Source organism: Zea mays, unplaced genomic scaffold, assembly GCF_902167145.1.
Source record: "Zea mays cultivar B73 unplaced genomic scaffold, Zm-B73-REFERENCE-NAM-5.0 scaffold_347, whole genome shotgun sequence".
NCBI lineage: Eukaryota > Viridiplantae > Streptophyta > Magnoliopsida > Poales > Poaceae > Zea > Zea mays.
This window is the reverse complement of record NW_023366978.1, coordinates 58,986-64,744: the sequence shown is the minus strand read 5'-3', so window position 1 is coordinate 64,744 and position 5,759 is coordinate 58,986. Positions and strand designations below refer to the sequence as shown.

The window sequence follows — 5,759 nt, the reverse complement described above, 5'->3', positions numbered from 1 at the left end:
GAAACCCGCTTAGATAGGGCGATAGCCCGGTTTTTCTTGAATATCCTTTCCAGTGCTTGTCTTGTATTGAGGTATACCGAAGATATGAGTCAAAGTAGGTAAGAGAAGGAGGCTTTCACTATTATTATATTAAGAGTAGGGCTTTAATGAAAAGAGTAGGCCCTTCGTATCTTTCCTCCAAGACGGAGCGAGACGGATAGGCAGAGCAAGAGCTCTTAAAGTCTACCCTACCCGGGCTAGCTTCTTCATTCATCCATTTAGGTCAGGGGCGGGCTTCTTCCCTTATATACGATGACATAGATAGAGCCTCCTTCTTTGATCCATTCATTGATAAAATAAAGTAGTCTTCGGGGGCAGTTTACCTTTTGAATCGACAGTAGAGTAGGTTTGATCTTGCTTTCTCAATCTTTCTCTGATCCTAGCCGTGTAGTAGATCCGGCTTTATTCGGCTAAAAAGAAGTGTGTGGCCGTCGTATCTGCTCGCCCCCTTCTTCATTCATCCATTTAGGTCAGAATGGATCCAGGGAACCTGGCTCGGGAACAGCCCTGAAAAAACACAGTAAGAGAGTCCAATCTCTGAAATTTAGCATTTTATCTCCTAACCTAAGTAGTAGTAGTAGTAGTAGAAGGCTTAGTATCTGACTTGATCCAATAGAGTAAGAACACACAGTAGATCCAGATTCCACACCTTGCTGTGGACTGGGGAGAGAGCAGCTCTGCGAAGCTGGGCGTTCTGTGTGATTATGGAGGAACTGTAGTACTCGCCCCAAAATGCAAGCCGGGATAGATACTTAAAGAAAGGGGGAGCGGTGGGCCTTCAAAAAGGAGCGAGGGAGTGATGGGCAACCTTAGTCTATATGTTGCTCGTGAGCCGCCAAGTACCAGTCTCGCAACAGTACTGGCGTTAAAGGATCGGTCCTTCACTTGCGGATCGTTCGCGAGTCGAACTCGCTCTCTTGCCACGCCTTTGACTCACGAACTCGAGTCGGACTCATTCACTGCTTACTTTTTTTAGGATCGTTCGTTCTTCACTCTCTTGCTATTACCCGCAGGGAGCGCAGCAACCGACGGTGCATATTATCATATAGAAAGAAGCGAAGCGTAGCGATTCGTACTACCGGAAAAGTGTGCTAGGCAATAGAGTCAGCTTACGGGGTGGGGCGCAAGTAAGCGTAGCGAATCACATAGAGTTGCCCCTACCTGCCAGCGCGCAGATAGATAGGGCGGGCGAGCGCAGGGATGGATGTCTGAGCGGTTGAAAGAGTCGGTCTTGAAAACCGAAGTATTGATAGGAATACCGGGGGTTCGAATCCCTCTCCATCCGCGAGGGCATAAGTTCTCTCTTGCCTTATCTATAGATAAGAACGAATCTCCTCGACTCGACGGATATGATGGATGGAATGGGTAGAAGGTTTAGGTTATTGTGTGTTGATTTAGTTAGGACTTTGTCTCCCTTTCGTTATCTTCCGCCCCGGGGGGATGACCTGTGGGAGGGAGCTAAGTCGAAGATCTCGGTGTCGCCGTGAGTGGTTGATAAACAGCGATTGCTGTTTGATTTAGGGAGTCCTAACCCGCTTAACAGACAAAGAAAACGATAGAGACTTCCGGGTATAGGGTGACGACCTTAATGAATCAAGTATTCAGGTCCGGTAGAGCAATCTCGAATTATCATATAGAAAGAAACTCTCGACGGGTACGGGTATAAGTAAATCGTTTTTGCAATATTTTAGTCATCGCAAAATTAAGGTGAAGTATGATCTGTATCTGTAAAAGTAGATCTTTGAATAACAGATTGGTCTGAACTTAAAATCATTTTAACAAAGCATGACAGTTTTTCATGACTGCCTTGCTTTCTTTTATATGGGAGCTGAAATCAGCATCCGATCGACCCTTGCTGCGTACATGGGTCAGTAGATATCACAGTACTAACATCGCAAACAGGATTCAGGTTTAAGCCACAAAGATAGATGACGATGAAGAGGAATCGTAAATTTGTTCACAATCATTCCTTTCAGGGAACTCACAAGGCCCATCGTGCTATGTGTTCAACACAAAACCCAGTCTTTATCCGTCAGTTTTACCAACCTGACCAAGAAACCGTATCAACCCTGCCGCAAGGAACCATGCCGAGGATCTTTTGAGATATTTCCTAGTCTAGTGGAAGTCTAATAGGTCTCAGGATTCGAGGTGGCTATCTTCCCTTCCGTGGATTTCCTAGTTCGATTTCTCTCTTGCATCTGTTTATTGTGATACTTCCATGGATCTGTTTGGATCAACCTCATTGGCCAGTTCTAGGCAATAAAGAGACAGACAACTCAAAACTCTATTGGATGCCGGTTTGCGGAGATTACCTACGAGGATTTCTTAGGATGGCTCAAAGACGGATTCGGTCTTTTCCTCAAAGGCGGATACGATGGAATTCGCTTTGGACTAGGAGAGAGCTAGACAGCGGGGATGAAAGGTTTGCGAGGAAGAATCAATGGTTCTACAACTGCAACAGCACTTACTTCAAAGACTATTCTACGACCAGCCGCCTACTTAATTACACTTCCAGCATGGCAAGTTCCTTCTTCTGCGAATATGAGATAGACCGACAGCCGGTACGGGACTAAGGGACTGTGGGAACAGCGAAAGACCGGATTCTAAGATATAGGCCAATCAAAAGGAAGATGGTGAAAGACCACCACAAAGAGACCCTCGCTCACGCCTTAGTTGCGCAACCAGTGCCGTCTCAGATTTCATCAGTGCCTTCTCTACCTCAGTCGACTGAGTGGCTCTTAGACTCAGGAGCTTCTCATCATGTCACCGGTGACTTGCTTCGCACCTGTCCTCTTATTTTGCTTATGCTGGTTCAGATACTCTCACCATTGGAGTGGAGTGGAGATGGTACTGGTATGAAAATATCCCACATTGGCTCTTCTCCTGCGGCCTTGTCTCATGGTTCCATTCACGCTTCGCGCCCTCTCGCCTTTTCCCACAACTCATTCATAAAACCAGTTGTCCGTACACTCCTCAGCAAAACGGAGTGGCCAAGCGCAAACATAGACACATTACCTTAGCGGCCTTGCTGTTATGCAACACGCTTCTATCCCGGTTCCTTTTGGGATGAAATATTTGCAAGTGTGGTCTATCTCATCAATCGCTCCGCGCCTCTTCTTCTTCTCTCTCTCCCTTCACACAATTGTTTCATAAAGACCCGAATCTTCGTATTCTCAGACAGCCTCACCTCAGACCTTACATTGATCACAAGCTTCAGCCTCGTTCGATGCCGTGTATTTTTCTTGGTTATGCACCACAACAGAAAGGTTACCGCTGCCTTCATATACCAACTAACAGAATTTGGATTTCCAGACATGTTGTCTTTGATGAAAACAGGTTTCCTTTTAGGGAGCTCTCTACATCTGGATTGACCATTCCCGAGTCCACCATCGAGCCGGCACTGGCACCATTACGAGCGAGGTAGGGCAGCTAGCGAAACAAAGTGCGAGGGATGGATTCGTGCATGAATGTCAGATGGTTGTAGTGGTGAAGCTCGTGATGCTCTGGATGAGACTGACTCTATATGCCCGAAAGGACCAATCAGGTGGATCATTTGGACAGAGGAAGAGATGGGTGGGTGCACTGCCCTGCCGCAGAGAAAGAAGACAGCTCTATCTCAGAAGTGAGCTCCGTCTCACAAGTTAGCTCAGCTCCGTCGATCTTCTCGAGAGGAGCAGTTCAAATCACCCTGTACGGATCCATTGGGATCTGGTCGAAGTAACGGGTACCAGGTTTTTCCTGGAGTTGCCTTTATTCGTTCATTTCTGGTTGAAATATGGGCTGTTTTCTGTGTGGGTCTAGGAAATCAATCCGAATCTGCTTTCCATAGGATCGTTTGGATATTAATCGATTAAATAGGTGTCTTCTGCTGCATTTCGAGTTAATATGTGTACTCTACCGAACGAGGAGGGTCGAGTCGAGGGAACACTTCCTTGACGAGAATCGCTAACAACTCCTTTTCTTTTCTTTGACGAGCTTAAACCACTCCCGGATTCCTAATCATAGCTTTCTTTTGTGGGCCTCCCATCGGTAATGGTATGGGTTCCTCGGTCTCATTATGCATCTGTTTTGTTGCAGTTTTGAACTGTAGTGACACAGGTGCGTTTTAAGAATGGCAGCAGGTCTAATTATTCGTACTTTCGGTGCATACGCCTGGTGAAGGAACCTTCCTTGGGTAGAAAAGTTACTAATAGCTCTGCCTCGAACAAACCCAATTGTAGTGATCGCCCATATTGGATCTTTCGTATCGAAAAGTGATAGGAGGTGAGACTTGCCTATTTCCTTTGGATGCCTATTCATATGTTTTGTGAACAAGTGAGCAGCTGGTGCTCTAGTATACTGTAGTGAGCCTGAATGGTCTTTATGAATTGTGCACTTGCTATATTATTTGTTCTTGCACTTTGGCCTTGAATCCTTATTGTGCACCGTGGTCTCTTGGCTTTGATGACAGGGATATCCCTTTCCCTTCTACTGCTTGATCCATCCCTGCGGCTTGCTCTCTTGAGAAAAAGAACCTAAGCGAATTCCCTTATCTTATTTGGAGGATTAGCCATGGCCTTCCTCAGATTATGGGGCTCCTAGTTTGCTGATCTTGTAAATCTCTTCCCCGCTCAAGTTAAGGTTCCCACGGCAATGAGTGCTTTGCTTCTCTACATCTCGTCTGCTATCTTGATTGAGATGCTTGTTTTCCTAGTAAGAGTTGTACAGCCCATCTCTTCCCTTCTATTCACTACCATTCCGCGTCTTCGACTTCTATTAGTTTCTTTCTTTCTCACTTTCTTTGGCTACAATGGTTACTGCCAGCAATATCAGATCAGAAATGTTATAAGAAATAGCTATATCTATTTTATTTTTCTACTTCCGCTACAGGTGGGGATAGACTGATTCGGTCGGGTCGATAATCTGCCCCGACCTCTCAAGCCTCTAAAGATCGATAAATGGTATCTATCTGGATGGAATGCTAGCAAAGCAATAAAGTACCTTGCGTTGCGGGTGGAAAACAGAGAGGAATCTCCTGCTGCTTCGTTATCAAGAAAGAAAGCTTAGGTTTGGATTTCTTCTCCTTCACTTGTGACCTATGAAGCACCAATGCTTACGATCCGGTACTAGTCCTCCAATTATCTTCCTCCCAACGCGGCAGGTCGGATCTTCTAACCCGATCTCTTCTCAGGTTTCGAGGTTCCTAGCTGTACTGATTAAGGGAGGACAGGCAAGTCACTACACTACTCCAAATGCAAAAGAGATGCTCATCTACGTAAATTCAAGTCAAGCTCAAGTCAAGTAAATGGCCCAGGAATGGATAGCGTAATGTGTGAATCTCAATTGTTCATATAGAAATGGTGCTCTCTGGTTGACAGGTTCGACTTCTTCATTTTACTGGGATTTTGGGCATCAAGTCAATTTTGCCTAACTTTTATTCGTCACATTATACGTGACTCATTGGATTTCCAATGAGAAAAGTGCGGATCATATAGATGGCAAAGTCCATAATTGGTTTTTACCTAGGGAGAGTCGATTGCTTTTTGGAAAAGTTCATCTCACTATTTGGAACTACTGCAAAACTCTCATTTCCAGAAGCCCATTTTCTTTAGTGAAATTGGAGGATGGACGAAAACACCGGGAAAATGAAAGCAATCTTGATTCCGGTTTGCCGAGGAGGGTAGGCTTGTTTTCCCACTATATGCGACAGGCCTGGCTTTCCATACTCAGACACTATAGGA

General features: G+C 45.4%; 1 non-coding gene across 1 annotated transcript; it reads left to right on the top strand.

Moving 5' to 3' along the window:
• Positions 1-1,237: 1,237 nt before the first annotated feature.
• On the top strand, positions 1,238-1,324 carry TRNAS-UGA (transfer RNA serine (anticodon UGA)). The gene has a single exon. It is a non-coding gene; the product is annotated as a tRNA-Ser (tRNA).
• The last annotated feature ends 4,435 nt before the right edge of the window (positions 1,325-5,759 follow it).